This window comes from Mugil cephalus, chromosome 11 (genome assembly GCF_022458985.1).
Source record: "Mugil cephalus isolate CIBA_MC_2020 chromosome 11, CIBA_Mcephalus_1.1, whole genome shotgun sequence".
NCBI lineage: Eukaryota > Metazoa > Chordata > Actinopteri > Mugiliformes > Mugilidae > Mugil > Mugil cephalus.
Window position 1 is genome coordinate 278,851 of NC_061780.1, and position 19,399 is coordinate 298,249.

At 44.5% G+C, this 19,399-nt stretch overlaps 1 long non-coding RNA gene across 2 annotated transcripts in view; it reads right to left on the reverse strand.

Annotated features, from left to right (window-relative positions):
* Window positions 1–6,067: 6,067 nt before the first annotated feature.
* The window catches only part of LOC125016401, a 36,367-nt gene continuing 23,035 nt past the window's right edge, over window positions 6,068–19,399 (reverse strand). Inside the window, exons 2-3 of one of the 2 annotated variants that reach the window (XR_007113681.1) lie at window positions 8,107–8,268; window positions 6,068–7,974 (exon numbers count right to left, since the gene is read on the reverse strand). This is a non-coding gene — a long non-coding RNA (uncharacterized LOC125016401). Of the gene's footprint in view, window positions 7,975–8,092; window positions 8,269–19,399 lie in introns of both variants that reach the window. The other variant, XR_007113680.1, reaches the window with a different exon arrangement.

Sequence of the window (19,399 nt, forward strand, 5' to 3'; positions counted from 1 at the left end):
ATAAAAATGCCAGAGAAAATTAGATAACTTCATTAAATTTCTAGAACATCACTTTGAGTCTAATGTCGTCCTTGAAAATTTGTAGAAAATACATTGTTCGCTCTATATTAATTAAATTAGACAAATAAAAGTGCTTCAACAATTTACTGAACTGCTCAGTACCAATGAACAGGCTATATGTGCCTTACAGCCTTGTTTCAGTGCAAATTCAGCCTTTCTTCTCTCATTCAAAGTGTGAAACGCAGGAGGAGTTGTGAGCATGTATGTGTATGTCCAAAGGCAAGCCAGGGTGTGTGTATGTGGCTGGAGGGGGGAGGGGGCTTGTATGAGTGTCTGGTAGTGGGACAGAGTTTGAGTGATTTACAACAGTGTGATTACAGATTGAGAAGAAGAACCCTGAGTGCTTAAGTTTGTTTGTGTTTGTATAAATAGTATTTTGTAAAGATTAAATTCGTCTAATAGGTTGTAATAATGTAGTTCTAGTTCACCAATTCTTTTGTCTTTCATTCCAAGTCTTGTGTGCATGTAGTTACGTAACCAATGTTTTTTTTCTATGTTCCTACGCTTCAGGGTACCTTAAGTGTATAGTATCCACTAATTCATTATTTTTTTAAATCTTCACAAAATAAAATATCACACACACATTAGGCCACAGTGAGTAAAAATGTGACAGAACAAAAAACGGCCCAAAACTGCTTGGTATTCAAAGGGTTAATCAACAAAACCTTGAAAAATAATACTAAAATCACGATAGCAGAAGCAGTGACATCTCCCCTAAACAGTGACATCAGCTGTAGCATATCCCCTGACAGTGGCATCAGCCATGGCATCACCCCTGACAGCAGCATCGGCCATGGCATATCCCCTGACAGCAGCATCGGCCGTGGCATCCCCCCCTGGCAGTGACATCGGCCATGGCATCGGCTGTGGCATCTTCCCTGACAGCGGCATCGGTGGTGGCATCGGCCATGGCATCTCCCCTAAAACAGTGGCATCGGCCACCGGAAATGTCACAGCTAGTTGCCAATGCGAAGCGTATTACTGCCACGCTACAAATTTTTTTTTAAAACTACGCCCAGTATCACGTAATGTGAAAAGTTTGTTATAACGATATCTTTTTCACGTTTTAACAATATATTTATCACGTTATAACGTGTTGACTCCTATGACAAACTAAAACCATTCGGTTTATGTATAAATGGAGCAATTGATGGCTTTTCAAGACTCATGATATGGCTTCATGCCTATTCAACAAACAGCAATCCCAAGATCATTGCTGGTAATTACATCAGAGAAGTTGACAGGAGGATGGGAACACCTTTGAGAATACGCACAGATTTGGGAACAGAAAATGTCACAATGGCAGAAATGCAGAGGTTCTTACGATGGAGTACAGATCATCGCCCGGTCAATAATTGCTATTTCGTATCTCTGGGTCCAGTAATCACAATCAGCTGATTGAAAGCTTGTGGGCCTTTTTGAGAAGACGCCCAGTACAGGCTGAAGCGTTTCCAGGAACTGAAAGACAAAGACTTTTTCTCAGGAGACTTCTTTGGACAAGCAGCTTGTATTGTTTAGCTGCCTGGCCACCATCCAGGTGAGGATACAGATGCATGTGTAACACACTGTAATCAGGTATTGTTATTCCAGGTATTATGGCTTTATTTTGGTGCAACTCTCAGTAACACACACACACACACACAGATAAACAAACTAATAACATCATATGACAGTGACCTATTAATTTGTAGCGACTTTCACCAGACTTCACCAGACCAGCAGTCGCCATGGCAACGAGGCAACCAGTCACCCTCGTGCTACCAGGTTGCTACTGCCATCTTTAGGCAAAAAGTAGCAACTGGGCTAGTCTGTCTGGTATCAGGTGGGTCTTCAAGCAAACAGGCAACAACGATAATCAAAAAAATAATGTCTATTGTCCAGGGTGCCACACATGTCCATCTCAGGTGTGAGAGAGGGAGCGAGAGAGCACACGCATGCATAACAGGCAATCAAAAATCACAATTTATTCAAGGATTCAAGGAAGTTTATTTGTCATTGTATTGCTACAACAAAATTTCAGTGCCATTAAAAAAACATAAACATAACAAAAACAACAACGCAGTTTGAAAGTGTCATTTGACTAAATAAAGTGTTGAATAAAAGTGACTAAGTGGTCAAGTACAAGACAGTGTGTCAGATAAGATGCTTGTAGTCAGTAGGAAGTAGAATAGTTATACATATGTAATCAGGTTATAAATAGGATATGTAAACAGTTATAAATATATAGACAGCAGTATCTATGGTTGGATACTTGTAGTCCTCAAGTCTGGCTGAGCCAGTAATAGCTCATTTTGGCTATTGTTTGTTTTCACCAGGATTACACAATGTTGCAGCCAGCAGGCCTTAGAGTGCAGCTGTCAAAAATCCTATGCCTATAAGTAACAATGTTGTCCATATATTTTTTCTTTCTACATAGGAAGAACTGCAGCGAGTTGCACATTTATGGAATACCCATGTCTTCTGCATGAGCAGAAATGCAGTAGCTCCAAGTGGACGTCCGATTCTCATGTACACCATCCCTCATCCAAAAAAGCGTTGAATAAGGTCAGCTGGACTTGTAGAATTTCTTGAAGACGTTTCGCCACTCATTCGAGTAGCTTCTTCAGTTCTGCTAAAACTAGTGGGAAATTGAGGTTTAAAACTTACTTGCTTGGGCAAAAACTGGGGTCATTAATTTCCATAATGACTAGTGCCTAGGCTACTTACCCTATGAATAGAGCTCTAACAAGGCTATTGTCAATGGGAGCCTGGAGGCTCAAGGTGTGAATGGTGTTGAAACTTCTTGGGGACAGAAGTCAAGACTGAATTATATAGAAATATAAATAGAAAATCTCAGTCCACCTCCTCTGTTTAGAGAAGGTTTTTTTTACTTTGACATAGATGGCTTCCTTTACTCCTCTCTCAAACCACCTGTCTTCTCTGGCTAGGACTTTGACGTTGGTATCTTCAAAGGAGTGTCCTTTGTCCTTCAGGTGGAGGTGGACTACTGAGTTATTCCCTGATGAGCTGGCTCTCCTGTGCTGGGCCATGCGTTTGTGGATGGGTTGTTTTGTTTCCCCAATGTACAAGTTTGTACATTCCTCACTAAACTGAACAGCATACACTAGATTACTCTGTTTTTGTCTAGGTGTTTTGTCTTTGGGGTGGACCAGTTTCTGTCTTTCTTCTGTCTTTTACTCTTGTACTGGATTCCACCGTTAATAAAGTAACTGAGTACTTTTACTCGAATACTGGACTCCACTATTAATGAAGTAACTGAGTACCTTCACTCTACTACTGAACTCCACCATTAATAAAGTAACTGAGTACTTTTACTCTAGTACAGGACTCCTCTGTTAATAAAGTAACTGAATACTTTTACTCTAGTACTATACTCCACTGTTAATAAAGTAACTGAATACTTTTACTCTAGTACAGGACTCCACCCATAATGAAGTAGCTGAGTACTTTTACTCTAGTACAGGACTGCACGGTTAATAAAGTAACTGAGTACTTTTACTCTTGTACAGGACTCCACCATTAATACTTGTACTCTAGTACTGGCCTCCACTGTTTATAAAGTAACTGAGTACTTTTACTCGACTACTGGACTCTACCATTAAGAAAGTAACTGAATACTTTTACTCTAGTACTAGACTCCACCATAAATTAAGTAACTGAGTACTTTTACTCGACTACTGTACTCCACATTAATAAAGTAACTGAGTACTTTTACTCTAGTACTGGCCTCCACCGTTAATAAAGTAACTGAGTACTTTTACTCGACTACTGGACTCCACCATTCTTAAAGTAACTGAGTACTTTCACTCTACTACTGCCGTAACCATGGTTACAAAACTCACACGCACAGAGGAGCTCACAGCAATGGAGGAGGAGGGAGGATTGCATAGGGACAGCATTATATAGGGAGGAGGGTCTAATTAACAGCAGGTGTGTACTTGGTCATGATGTTTGCTGCAGTGCTTAAGGAGGGGGGCTTTTACTCTAGTACTGGACACCACATTAATAAAGTAACTGAGTACTTTTACTCTAGTACTGGCCTCCAATTCAATTCAATTCAATTCAGTTTTATTTATATAGCGCCAATAACAATACAAATCGTCTCAAGACGCTTCACAAAAACCAGCCTGCAACCTCCAGAGCAAGCCTGAGGGCAACGGTGGCAAGGAAAAACTCCCTTTTAACAGGAAGAAACCTTGAGCAGAACCCAGCTCATATGGAGGGACCCATCTGCCGAAGGCCAGCCGGTTAGAAACAGAGAAGATAAAGAGAAAAGAAGAGCAGGAGAAACAAGATAAACAAACTTCTGTCATAGATACATACATCAAGCGGAAGGAAACATGTAGGGTCTAGTAATATAACACATAGCTGATGATCTGTGACAGTTTGTGAGTATAACAGGAATTATGGGCAGGTTGGTGAATTGTTCATCTAGGTAGGAGTGGACAACTGGAGGAGGCCATGATGACTGGGGCAGATGCAGTTTATGGAGCTCCACAGGTCTGATACACAGCACTCCAGACCATGAAGACTGGGCTGGTTGATGAGGCCACGGCAGCAGATGTAGCTTAGAACTCCACAGGTCAGATATTCAGCACTCCAGACCAGAGACCCTCACAAGATGATGGAGGGGGAGGGGAGCGGAGGGGAGAGAGTAAGACACAGTGGTTAGTAAATTATAAGAGATAGAAAATAAAATGATAAGATATTAGAGGACAGGAGCCAGAGAAGAAAGAGGAGAGGACACGTCCTCAGTGCATCGTCCCCCTGCAGCCTAGGCCTATAGCAGCATAACTAAAGGATGGTTAAGCCAGCCCTAACTATAAGCTTTTTCAAAAAGGAAAGTCTTAAGCCTGACCTTAAACGTAGAGACTGTGTCTGCCTCCCGAACCCAAACTGGGAGCTGGTTCCATAGGAGAGGAGCCTGATAGCTGAAGGCTCTACCTCCCGTTCTACTTTTAGAAACTCTAGGAACCACAAGTAGACCTGCACTTTGAGATCTTAGTGATCTGTTGGGACAGTATGGTACTATGAGGTCTTTCAAATATGATGGAGCTAGGCCTTTCAGGGCCTTGTATGTAAGGAGGAGGATTTTAAATTCAATTCTAGATTTTAAAGGGAGCCAATGAAGAGAAGCTAATACTGGAGTAATATGATCTCTCTTGCTAATTCCTGTCAGTGCTTTTGCTGCAGCGTTTTGAATCAATTGGAGGCTTTTTAAAGAGCTACTTGGACAGCCAGACAGTAACGAGTTACAATAATCCAGCCTGGAAGACACAAATGCATGAAATAGTTTTTCCACATCACTCTGAGAAAGGATGTTCCTAATTTTGATGATATTACGAAGGTGGAAGAAAGCAGTCCTGGTCACCTGCTTTATGTGAGAATTAAAGGACATATCCTGGTCAAATATAACACCAAGGTTTTTCACAGTAGTACTGGAGGCCAAGGTAATGCCATCCAACAAAAGCAGGTGATTAGATAATGAATCTCTGACATGTTCAGAGCCAAATACGATAACTTCTGTTTTGTCTGAGTTTAAAAGTAGAAAATTACAGGTCATCCAAGCCTTTATGTCTTTAAGGCATGCTTGGAGTTTAACCAGCGGATTAGTTTCATCTGGTTTCATGGATAAATATAGCTGGGTATCATCTGCGTAGCAATGGAAGTTTATGCCGTGCTTTCTAATAATATTGCCTAAGGGAAGCATGTATAATGTGAATAATATTGGTCCTAGCACAGAACCCTGAGGAACCCCATAGCTTACTTTGGTATATATAGAAGAGTTGTTGTTTACATGGACAAACTGGAATCTGTCTGACAGATATGATTCAAACCAGTCTAGTGCAGTTCCTGTAATTTTGATCACATTTTCAAGTCTCTGTAGTAGTATATTGTGATCAATAGTGTCAAATGCAGCACTGAGATCTAGCAGGACAAGTATAGAGACAAGTCCATTATCTGAAGCCATGAGGAGATCATTGGTAACTTTAACCAGAGCTGTTTCTGTGCTATGATGAGCTCTAAAACCTGACTGAAACTCTTCAAACAAACCATTCCTGTTTAAATGATCAAGTAACTGATTGACAACAACCCTTTCCAAAACTTTAGAGATAAAGGGACAATTAATAAAGTAACTAAGTACTTTTAAAGTAGTACTGGACTCCACATTGATAAAGTAACTGAGTACTTTTACTCTAGTAATGGCCTCCACCATTAATAAACTGAATACTTTTACCCTACTACGGAACTCCACAATTAATAAAGTAACTGAATACTTTTACTCTAGTCCAGGACTCCACCGTTTATAAAGTAACTGAGTACTTTCACTCTAGTACTGGATTCCAGCATTAATAAAGTAACTGAGTACTTTTACTCTAGTACAGGACTCCATCCATAATAAAGTAACTGAGTACTTTTACTCTTGTACTGGATTCCACCGTTAATAAAATAACTGAACACTTTTACTCGAGTACTAGACTCCACCCGTTATGAAGTAACAGTGCTTTTTCTCGACTACTGGACTCCACCATTAATAAAGTAACTGAGTACTTTTAAAGTAGTACTGGACTCCACATTGATAAAGTAACTGAGTACTTTTACTCTAGTAATGGCCTCCACCATTAATAAACTGAATACTTTTACTCTAGTACTAGACTCCACCCGTTATGGAGTAACTGAGTACTTTTTCTCGACTACTGGACTCCACTATTAATGAAGTAACTGAGTCCTTTCACTCTACTACTGAACTCCACCATTAATAAAGTAACTGAATACTTTTACTCTAGTACTAGACTCCACCATTAATGAAGCAACCGAGTACTTTTACTCTTGTACTGGATTCCACCGTTAATAAAGTAACTGAGAACACGTTACACATCCATCATGATGAAGAACGACAGATCTGAGATTTGCAGAATTACCTACGGAGGGAGGCTTTCAGTAACACAACAGCTGTGTACCTGCTCAGTATGGCTGCTCACTGCTGAGTCACCCAGTTGGCCATATTATTAGGAACACCTTACACATCCATTGTAATGAAGAACGGCAGATCTGACATTTGCAGCAGTACCTAAAGAGGTGGGATTTCATTAACATAACAGTTGTGTACCTGCTGGCCATCATAACAGAACACTAAGTCATTCACACCACCAAATCATCGTGACCACCTTAGACATGGGCAGAAAAGGTGAAGGAGGCCAAATCTCACAGCATTATATATATATTTAATGGACGTGTACGGTGTTCTGGTCTGTCTACCAACACAATCCTGTATGTCAGACAACCTGCCAAAACATCATGCCCACTCAATCCGTAACAGCAGTTCGCGGTTACCATGCTGGCCTGAGATAAGCAGCTTAAGACAACAACACTGAATATGTACAGCGTGCCACGGAACACTACAGATTTGACCTCACCGACCGTGCTGCCGCAACCCCCCAGAATGTCTTTTGTCAGCATATTTGGAGTCTCTGTAAAGGATCTAGGATCATGACCTTTAATTTCATATATGATACAACAAAATCCCACCATGCTGGCCTGAGATAAGCAGCTTAATTTTCAATAACTGAAACGGCATTATAAAGATGGAAACAGCAATTAGTTAGATTACTCCGTTACTGAAAAAAGTAACGCCGCTAGTAACGCCGTTTATTTTAAAGCCATTATTCCCATCACTGATTAAGACAATAACAAATACATGAAAACAACAGCGCACAGCACCTGCACATTGTTTTTTTCCTCCTAAAACCTAACCAACACCATCCCCACAGATCTTTCTCTAAATTACACTACATGCTGGATATTTCAGATCAATACATACACATCAGATCAATCTGATAATCAGTTATCACTCAACCTCTGTGTGTCAGGGATGGTCCTCCAGATCCAAAAGTCTTTTCTCCGTAATTCACACTGGAATACAACAAATGAGGAATAATTACAAAAGGTTGGATATCATTTGATTATTACCTTTCATAATCTCTATCATTATCTGATTACAATTGTTGACATAGCAATAGTCTAGTCTTACTCTGATTGGCACACCTGCTTCAGGTCAGGGTAACTTTCAGGATTTATCTGAATCCGATAAAAGGCTCCACCCACTGGCCAATCAGCTGTTCGGGAAAGAATCACACGCCCTTTCATTGAAGATCCGATTGAGATTGGAGTCCAAATTGCGAGAAGAGCATCACGGCGTGAACACATCTTCCAGGAGATAATCACACAAAGAATATATTTTTGCCATTTGTCCCTGCTAAACTCAAACACAGTTCAAAATCAGGATAATTTCATTGAGACCAAGAACTTGATGTAGTGATATGATGTAACTGGGGCATCAGCTTCCATCTTTATTGTAGCCCATATAACATTGTAGAATTAAGAAATCCAACTCCCCACATAAAATGATATTTTTGTGCTTGGTTTTTATCTGTTCCCACGTTCTTTTTACTCCAGAGGGGTTACATCTGGGGGAATGACACTAATTGTCGTACTCGCGATTCAATTATGCAGTGCAGTGATTGGATTTTGTGGCTTTGTTAAATGTAAACTAATTGAGCTATTGATGTGTAATTTGCGCATTTATGCAATCTGCAATCCTTTACCATGCCTTATGACGTCTCTTCAATGCAGCCACGGCGTTTGACTTTCGAGATTTTGACTGAGATTTACTTTTTCTTCTTCATATTTGAGTAGAATGAGTCTTTGCTCCTCGTAGGAGATATATGTTGTCCTTTTTGTTGGCGGATCAGCGCTCATGATTGTGATTGGTCTGCTGCCTTGGAACCTGCCCTTATACGTGCACGTTCACCGATTCACAACAAGACAAATCTGGATTTGGACCATGACGACATACTGAGACAGATAAAACAGTATTGTGCTGAAGGATGGCCAGACAAGTTCTCAATAGACCAGGTGCTCCAGCCATATCTGCCATTTCAAGGAGAAATGACAGTTCAAAGTGGCTTGCTTCTCTATGGCAGCAGACTTGTCATCCCGCCATCGCTCAGAACAGATATACTAGCCAAGCTTCACAAGGGTCATCTTGGCATAACAAAATGCAGGGAGAGAGCCAAGAGTTCAGTATGGTGGCTTGGACTCAACAAAGAACTGACAAAACTGACAGAGAGTTGTGATACATGCACCAGAGATAGAACAACCCTGAGAGAAACAATGTTGCCCAATAAGTTTGCGCAAAGGCTGTGGTGTACAGTAGGAGCAGACCTGTTTCAAATGAAAGACAAACAGTGTTTAGTAATAGTGGATTATTATTCTCGCTTCTTTTAAGCATAATTAACATTCACAATGTCACGGGCTGTGATTGAACACTTCAAAAATATCTTTGCTTCTCATGGCATACCAGAAGTGGTGCACACAGATAATAACCCACAGTTTGTATCAGAGACTTTTCAGAAGTTTGCACAGGATTGTAGCTTCAGCCACGTCACCTCCAGTCCACACTTCCTACAAAGCAATGGCGAGGCAGAGCGGGCTGTGAGGATGATTAAAAATCTCCTCAAGACATCCAGTGACCCCTATCTGGCCCTAATGGCCTATCGCTCTGCTCCTCTGGCCAATGGATACATTCCCACAGAGCTACTCATGCTGAGAAGATCCACACAACAATTCCCATCCTTCTCACCCAGCTCAACCCATCATGTACAGATATGGAGGACTTGAAAAGAAAGGAGCAAAGCTACAGACACAACCAGCAGCAGAACTACAACCGTCACCATGTAGCACATGACATGCCAGAACTGCAGTCTGGCCACCATGTGCGAATCAAGGACATGCTACAGAGAGGCACGGTGGTGTCCACTGCAGGAACACTCAGATCCTACATCGTGGAGACTTCGAGAAGCAGCCTGCAGAGGAACAGATTCCACTCCTGTGGCGCCTGCCACACCCACTGAGGTCCCTGGCCTGTCATTGGAAAACACCACTCCAGCAGCAGATCCTGCTACATCTTCAACTGACACATCCATTATCCCTGAGAGGTGTGACTTCAGACACAATCAGACTCCAGTGAACAAGAAATGCCATCCTGTCAGAGTCAGAACTGCTCCAGTTCACTTGTACTATGAGAAAATGTGAACACCTACCCTGAGTGAATGCTGGGTAACAATAATTCCCTCACTCACACAGAAATATATATATTGTGTTTAAATAAAAATAAAAAAAAAAAAAAAAGTGACTGATCATATATTGTGTAAAATAGTAATAATAATAATAATTGTTGTTAACAATTATGTTAACATCAGTGATTTTTATGAAACTGTGTCTAGAAGAGACTTTAGAGAAGAATCGTTTGAACAATCTAAGTGAAAAGACTTTAGAGTTTGCTTGAATTTAAATATGAACTTTCAGCTATGAGTGTGACTATTGGTTTATTGTTACAGAGCCGCTTCGCCTGGCATCACAATCTTGGTGCCCCAGTACGGAGACAACCTTGATCGGGTCCCAGACAGAGTCAACTATCAGCAGGTGTCTGTGGGAAGTGGGGGAAGGAATGCAAGAGTGTCTCACTGCAGTGATCTTCAGGGAAGTTCTTGTTCCAACAATGGCCTTGTCTGAGGCCAGTGCTGTTTGAGGACGCCAAAACCCGATAAGACTGGGATTGTTTGGTCTTTTGCACGACTACTCCTTTGCAAAGCCAAAAGCTTCTCCATGATGTTATCCAAGTTGCGGTCTATAGCCACAGTCTGAGTGCCAACAGCTCTGCCCACTGCAAATAGACATTGAATTGCATGGGCGTGTTAGGGTAGCCTCCCGGGCCAAGGAAGAGCAGCCAGGAAGTTGACGGCTAAAGGCAGTTTCACCCTGGACTGTTTGTTCCAGCCATAAAGTCTGTCTGACCAGCCAGGTAGTGTAGCCACTATCATTGGTGTTTGCGCCCCTCGTGGTATGGAGCTGTATAGCTACAGAGTTACACAAGTCTCCACGTTGCACACATTTGTGGATTGTTTTTTACACATTTATGGATCTGGTTACACATTTGTGGATCAGGTTACACATTTGTGGATCCTGTTACCCATTTGTGGATCATGTTACGCATCTGTGGATCCCGTTACGCATTTGTGGATCCCGTTACGCATTTATTTTACACATTTGTGGATTGAAATACATATTTGTAAATACTTTTGCTACATGCAGTAATGGCCCCATAAAAGAGAGACTACGACAACTACAGCAGCACTAGGGCCGTAACAGGTATGACATGTCACTGGATTGAGGAGCAGATTATAAAGAGGAGGTCTGCAGCTCTTGCCTCTATTTGGAGGGAGTTGAGGAGCTTCATTTTTTCCTTCCCTCTCATTAAAGATGTGCTGCACACACAAAGGATGTAAGGATGTCCCGAAAGAGGAGAGAAGTCTGCGATAGGGCACATAATGATAGAGAGAAATAGAAGTCCAGCCCTTATTAGACGGAACTCATCAATTCTTATTGATGTGATCCAGTACGGGTTGGCAGGTGACATCACACATGCATGTGGGCATTCCCTAAATATGAGTGAGACCATTACTAGGGCCCAGAGTCAGGTTGGGAGCCCCAGCCTTTTAGAACCACCACCCCAGTGAGTGGCACATGGGTACCAAGACTAGAGAACCAACATAGCCACAGGGCACACCACGCCCCAGCGCACATGGCGAGTGACGGCGATCACCCCCAGACCAATCAAGTGAGCACAAGCCGGTGCAGGACAGAATAGCCCCCACACCCCTCACCCCCCCCCCCCATGCACTGCCAATTGTCCACCAACCGACACCCCCCACCCGAAACCCCATCCCCGACAACTGAGTGGCCAGAGACACCCCATCAGCTGAGGAGACCCCTCCGGGAGCCCAGCAATGCCCCCGCAGACGGGCACCAACCAAGCGCCCAACAAGGGATCGGAGGAAGGGGGACATGGTGCAGGTCCCATGCTCCTGACGCATCCAGACTAGGGAGACCACGGGAAGAGGGAACCTCCACCCACCACAGGGAGGCCCTGGTCCCCCACAGAAGGGAGAGGGAAAGCGTCGAGCCACCACCCAGGCCAATCAATGCTGGACCGACAGAGTCGCTAAGGGAGCCTTCACAGACCCAGCCAAGAGGACACCAGAGGTGTGGGGGTTTCTGTTCCATGTGTCACAAGATGGAGTTCTGAATATGTGGCCATTTCCAAATTGATTGGACTTACAGAAGATCAGCTAGGTGATGTCTGTGGAAGGCTTGGAGTGACTAGGCTACACCCTCATGAGCTAACTTTCCTGAAGGAATATGTAGGTGTGTTACAGCCACTTGCTCGCATTGATCTACTGCAGGGGGAGAATGAGGATATGGAGTTCTGCATTCCAACTATCTTAAACCTCAAGTCAAAACTCTCCTCGAAACTGCCACATATGATATACACAATAAACATCATCACTGCCGTCAGAAACTGATCCGGAAAAAGTTTCACTATGTCGGCTTAACATGCGCATGGTGGGCCCTGGTGGTCTCAAGGAGCCGTGTGTCAGTCAACAGTCATTCTGATCATAAGAAGTCACTAACATGTGGTTTTCATCACATTTAGCATAATAAGTCACAAAATGAGCTTGATTCCACTAGTCTGAAACTTTGCCACCATGCCAAAATTTCATTTGAGTTAGCTTCCTGCAGAGAATTAGGATATGTGCCAATCAGTAATCCAAGAGACAAAAGCCACTGAATCCAGAGCATATCCTGCTGCAGATGATACCAACAGCACTCTTGAGACTGATGGGTCATGTTACAGGCACAGCCTGAGATGGCTGGGGACTTTATGGGGGCCTTAAGTGTAACCAATGTTTGTGTGTGAAGTTTTGGTGAATTGTGGGAATAAGGAAGTGTTGGGAAAAGGGGGTGTGTACAACAAGTGTCGGACATAATATCTCCGTAGGTGAAGCCTGACAGAGAAAGTCATGTCTAGATACCACCAGCTATTGTTCTGGCCGCCGTTCCTGTTCTCTGAAAAAAAGCATCAATAAAGTTGTGTTGTGGCTGGCACCCCGTTTCAGTCCTCCTCCTTCTTAAGAGGTACCCAGACCTTAAAGTGTTACCAGCTACCCTACAAGCTGCAAGCAGAAAGGCCAGTGCGCTCCCAACTATGGTTTGGAGCCGACTAGACTGGTTCTGGTAACACTGGGGGCTCGTCTGGGATCACCTCTGAAGTTTTGGTGGACACTAGTGATGATGAATATTATGGACAGAGAGAGAGAATACCCATACTGAGGCAAGGGAATTTTGATGGTACAGGCTCTGACCACAGTAGCCTGCGTTGGTTGACCAGACTGAAGGAGCCAGAGGGCCAACTAGTTTGATGGCTTGAGAAACTGGCGGAGTATGACTTTCAGGTGCTTCATCGCCCAGGTAAACAACATCAAAATACAGACACACTCTCGAGGAAACCTTGCCGTTCCTCATGTCCCTGCACAGTTCCAGAGCCTATCCTCAGTGACCAACGTCAGCATAAGATGGTGCAGTGCAACCTGCCTGACAGTGCAACTGAAATGACTCACCCACAGCACACTCTAGTGGGGGTAGATGGGGCCAATCATCCTGGTGTGGGCTGCTTGACCCTCATGCCAGAGTCACCGCTAGTGGGGGTAGTGAGTTCACCCTCTGACGGCGGCTGCAAACAGGCTCTGTCCCATCCAAACATCTACTGGGTGAGTGAACAGCCCAACACCAATCTTTTCTATGGCTGGACCCAAGAAAAGCTGGTTGACAAACAAATGACTGATGCAGACATTGGACCTGGGCCAATGCTCTGGGCCAACATAGCACACTGCAGCCCCACCACCAAAGCCTGCTGGGCACAGTGGAGAAGACTTTACCATAAAGATGGAGCTCTGGCAAGAAGGTTTTACTGCTCAGAAGGGAAAGAGTTCCGTCCCCAGATTCTGCTGTCCCGTGTGTACCGCGATTCCGTCATGGAGCAGATGCATGACGGTCCTGTGGGAATATATTTTGGGGTGGAGAGGACCCTTGCACGACTTCAGACCAGATATTATTGGTACAACATGTAGGACGATGTCACTCTGTGGGGCCGCACATGCACCAGCTGTGCTACCAGGCCCGGCCTAAGAAAACACCTCAAGCTGCCATGGGCACAGTGCGAGTTGGTGCACCTATGGAGAGGATTGCAGTCGACCTAATGGGACCTTTAAACGAGACAGAATGGTGCAACCGTTACATACTGGTAGTACAAGAATATTTCAGCTGGTGGAGGCTTATATAGCGCTTTTCTACCTACTCAAAGGTACTCAAAGCGCTTTTACAGTCATAGACACATCCACCCATTCGCTCACACAAGCACACACACATTCACACACCAGTGCCAGTTGCACTGGGAGCAACTGGGTTTTCAGTGTCTTGCTCAAGGACACTTCGGCATATGGCACACATGGGGGATCAAACCGCTAAGCCTTCGGTTCATGGACAACCCGCTCTACCTACTGAGCCATAGCCGCCGGTATGGAGCTCCACACAGTCTACAGGGTTACCAGGGCACCAATTTTGAATCAGCTGTGTTCCAAGGAATGCGTTCACTGCTAGGGGTTGAAAAGACACGTACCACTCCCTTTCACCCTCAGTCTAATGCACAAGTGGAGCGTTTTAATGACACCTTAGAGAAAATCTTGGCTTCTACTGCAGAGTGGTGCCACTGGGACTGGGACTTGATCCCATATGCAGTTATAGCATATCTGGCAACCAGACACAACTCAACAGGCCTGACACTGAGCATGATGCTCTTTGGAGATAACAGAGCCAATTGACCTGGTTACTGGTTTGCTACCTAGGGCTGACAACATTGACACCATTCCACACTGTGTCCTGCAGCTCAGGGAACGGCTGGAGGTCTCCTACCAGTTGGCCAGAGAATCCCTGGGAAAGTCGATTGAATGTGTCAAAGGACAATATGGTAAAAATATTAAGCCCTACTATTCTCGCACCCACCTGGACAACATGTGTGTCTTCCAAAATGCAGATGCCTGGATACTGTTAGAGGTGCTGCCTCATCCACCGGACCTTGACTCCCTGGATAGTGGTCCCCTCAACCTGTGGGACACAGCTTCAGCTGCTGGGAATAAGGCTACAGTGGAGATTCCCTGCCTGCAATCCTCATCACCACCTACAGCTTGCAGCAGCCAACCACTGGACAGCGCTGCTCAGTCGTCCTTTAGAACTGAACCCTCTATGGAGATCTCAGAGGGTCCGCAGACCAGCAAACCTGCTTGGTGACTGAGTCAGTCACTAAACATAAGAAAGAATACTTTTGACTTGAGCTAGAGTGTAGGCAGATCGCTGCCCTGCTCAGAGAGAAAAAAAAGAGTTCCAGAATTATAACCTGAAAAATTGTTGTTCTGAGATAAATGATGATGAAAAAAAAATATAGCTGCATGAAAAAAATATAGCTGCATGCAGCAATGAGGGGATCCAAGCACATGGGCAAATCGGCCATAAGGGTAGACGAGAAGTTTCGAACGAATCGGCAAAGGATTGACGGAAATACGAGCTGACTTCCTGGTTCACAGCGCAACCAGCAATTTTGATTGGCTGTAGCAGACAAACGGATTGGACAATGAAAATGCCACTAAGTAACTTTTGTGCGGCTTGGTCTAAAGATAGTCTGTGCCGATTTTCGTGAGAATCGGACAAAATTTACGACCCGTTAAACCTTTTAAAGGTTTTTGACAAAATCCAATATGGCGGACAAATTCTTGCAATTGCGTGCAAGGTTTGCCAGATCCTGAAAGAGTACATTCCACAGTATCAGCAGACATGAAAATTTACTCTGAAATCCTAACATGTTGAGAGAAAAGAGCAAAAATGCAATTTGTTAATTACAGCGCCCCCTAGAGGCCGAATGACAGAATTTTTATTGTGCATTTTGGAGGGAGTCCCGAAGAGTCTGACAAAGTTTGGTCTGCGGAAGTCAAAGCGTCGCTGAGATAAGAGCAAACATCCTGTTTGGCGGTGGCGCCGCCGACGATTGGCTTACACAAAAAGTTGGCATGAACTATCACAGTACCTGTGGATGTCACAAAGTCATTTTAAATATAAACCCATCAAGAGATATGAGCAAAAACAATGTTTTTCTAATTACAGCGCCCCTTAGTGGGCAAATGACACCAAATTCATGGTGTCCACTTGGGACCGTGTCACGACCCATAACACCAAATGTGATGTCAATATGTCATACCGTTGCCGAGATATGAGCTCACATCGAAAACTGATTTCGATTGGCCGCAGCGGACGAACGAAGTGGAAATTAAAAAACCCATTTAGTAACTTTTGTGCGGCTTGCTCTGAAGATAGTCTGTGCCACTTTTCGTGAGAATCGGACAAAATTTGCGACCTGTGAAAACTTTTGAATGTTTTTGACAAAATCCAAGATGGCGGAAAAATCTATCATGATGCATTATGACGTCATAGGGTAGGCTGAACTCAGCATGATTCAGGATCACAAGGATACATTGTAAATTTCGGGCGTACGGTTCAAAAGTTACATACGCAAATGTACCTCCAAATTTGACCCGTTGGTTGAGCTAGAGCGTACTTACTGGCAACATGTAACTCAGTCAAATTAAATATACCACTGTCTTTCTTTGCAAAATTTCACAGCTTTTTACCATACGGTTCTGTGGGCTGCCATAGACTCCAATGGCAGAGGAAAGTGTATTAATAATAATAATAAATATAGCTGCATGCAGCAATGAGGGGTCCAAGCAGTTATGGACTCCATACAGCAAGATGACGCCATGGGGAGATGCAAAAAACCCAGTCGTCAGCAGTTCATATGAACAGAAATTAGAAAACAGCCGAGATGTGCGGCCTTTGAGCTCCCCCCGGTGGGACAGATGTAAAAAAAAAATGGGCCAGCAGTGGTTCATATTAAGAGACAGTAGAAAATGTGTGGTCTTTGAGCTCCCCCTAGTGGGAAATGAAAAGCAGTTCAGGTCTATATCCAAATACATTAAAGTATATGACACAACGCATCATTTTTGCTGATTGCAGCGTCCCCGAGTGGCCTAAAGACACCAAATTTGGCATGTCTTCTTGGGGTGGGTGCTGGAGACGTAAGGGAAAACACATATTTCGATACGTCAAAGCGTTCCCGAGATATGACCTCACATCCTGTCTGGAACCTTTGCCACCTATTTCGATTGGCTATTGCGGACAAACAGATTGCACAATGAAAATGCCACTAGGTAACTACCTGGCAAATCAGCTGCAATACATCACCAAATGGATAAACCCAGAGGCAGATTACAATTTGTGGCTAGAAATAGAACAGGCTGACTGCCACAACATATGCATTTCGGACCTGCCCTTCATTACAATCACCCTTAAGCGTCATAACTGCTTCCAAAACCCCATTATTGCCACCACCCTGTCCGCTTGGGGGAAGAGTCTAGAGACCACAGGATCCCAGCTGGAACCCTGTGGGTTCTCCCCGATTTGGCACAACCCTGACTTTGTAAATATCAAAGTCCCTCTTCACCTCAGCACTTGGAAGCATAAAGGAATAACCCACCTCCATCACCTCTTCATGGGGAACTTACTTATGAATCACACAAATTTATTTGATACATTTGAAATAAGAAATGGAAACTTCCTCCAATACCTAGAGGTGACCTAGATAATCGGAAAGAAAATCCCAGTGCTCCAGGACTGCATACAGCCACCACAATTCGTCACCAACATTAAAAAACTCACACCAAAAAAGAAGAAAACCCTCTCTTTAATATATAAGCTGCTTTCAACCACCCATTCTATACATCTACCAATATCAAAATGGGAAGCCAATCTTTCCCTGTCTACAGACTTTGATTTCTGGACTCAGATCTGCCGAAATATATTTAAAATGACAAAAAACTCGAATTTACAGCTGATCCAGTTCAAAATACTCCACAGATCACACACAACTCAATACAAGATGCATAGAATGGGCTTCTCCCAATCCGACAAATGTACGCAATGCACCCAAAACAATTCAGATTCCTATTTCCATGCTCTCTGGCTCTGTTCTCCAGTACAGCACTTCTGGTCACTAGTAACACAGAAACTCGCCTTAATTTTGGACTGCAGAATCCCATTAACCCATTAACCCCTAACTTGTGGTCTCTAAATGGTCTATATTCTGCAACTCCCACGACCTTAAATGACATCTTGACTTTGCCTGCTAGCTTTTGCCATTTCTGTTTCACTTACTGTAATGCTATAATATTTCTCTTACATGGATGACTGTTGTTATGAAAAATATTTTATTGCCCTCTTCATCCAGGTTCACTAAGAAGGATCCCCTGACCACAACACCTTGAGCATGCATTAGGGGTGCCCTACTCCTTCTCACCCCTGGGTTGACTTCCGGCCCTGAGCAGTTTTCCCCGCTGGCTTCCCTCTCCCTCACGTGGGGTGGCGCTGGAGACTTGCCTGGGGTAACCTGTGGCTTCGGCGCTTGCTCACTCTCCTGGGGTCGTGGTGTATTGGTGACCGACTTTCCTGGATCTCCTGGCGGGCTCCCTGTCCCCTCCTCTCCCTCCCCTCTGCTGCGCCCTCCTCCCTTTGCCCGGCTCCTCCTCCGGCCCCTCCTCCCTTCTGCTGGTGGCTGGGCCCTCGCTGGTCGGGGGGCCTTCCTGGAATCCGGGGAGCCCCAGTGGTCGGGGCCACGCCTGGCGCCTTGGGGTCAGTGCATGAGGGCGCGGGGGGGCTGCGGTGGGTGGGGTCTCCGTCTGCCTTGGGGGCACCTCTGCCACCCCGGGGGGGTAGGCGATGCCATTGATCGGCTGGTTGATGTTCTTTGGGGTTTCTTGGGGGTCTGTCGCATCCTGGTTGCTATGCTGGGCTGGGGGCGGGGGATTTCCTGAGTCCCGGGGACCCTTGCCCCGTCTGTTGGTCCCCTGGGCTGCTGCTGGGCCTCGGCCCTGCCGCCGGGGACTTGGCCCTCACTTGCCTGCCTCCTAAATTGCACTCACCTCACACTCCACCATACACTATGTCACTTATTACAGGTATCGAAGTTATTAATACACCATCACCCTAGGGGTCCACCCAGGATCGGTCAGGGTCAGGGTTTGCTGCAGGACAGTAGTGTGCTGCAGTCCTCTGACCCACCCGACCCTCCTGTTTGCCCCCTGTCTTAATGCACCACACCACATCCAGGGTCACAGGGTTACAGTGTTCATTAATAGGGACACTGTCACTTTTCATTATCCCTTGTAATGGCTCGGAGGGCCTGGTCCTCCACTGGCAGGGGCATCTTGGGCTGGTGGTCTGTGGCCCCACGGCGGTTGGTCGGGGTACCTACCTAGGTTCTCTGGTGTCCTCTTGG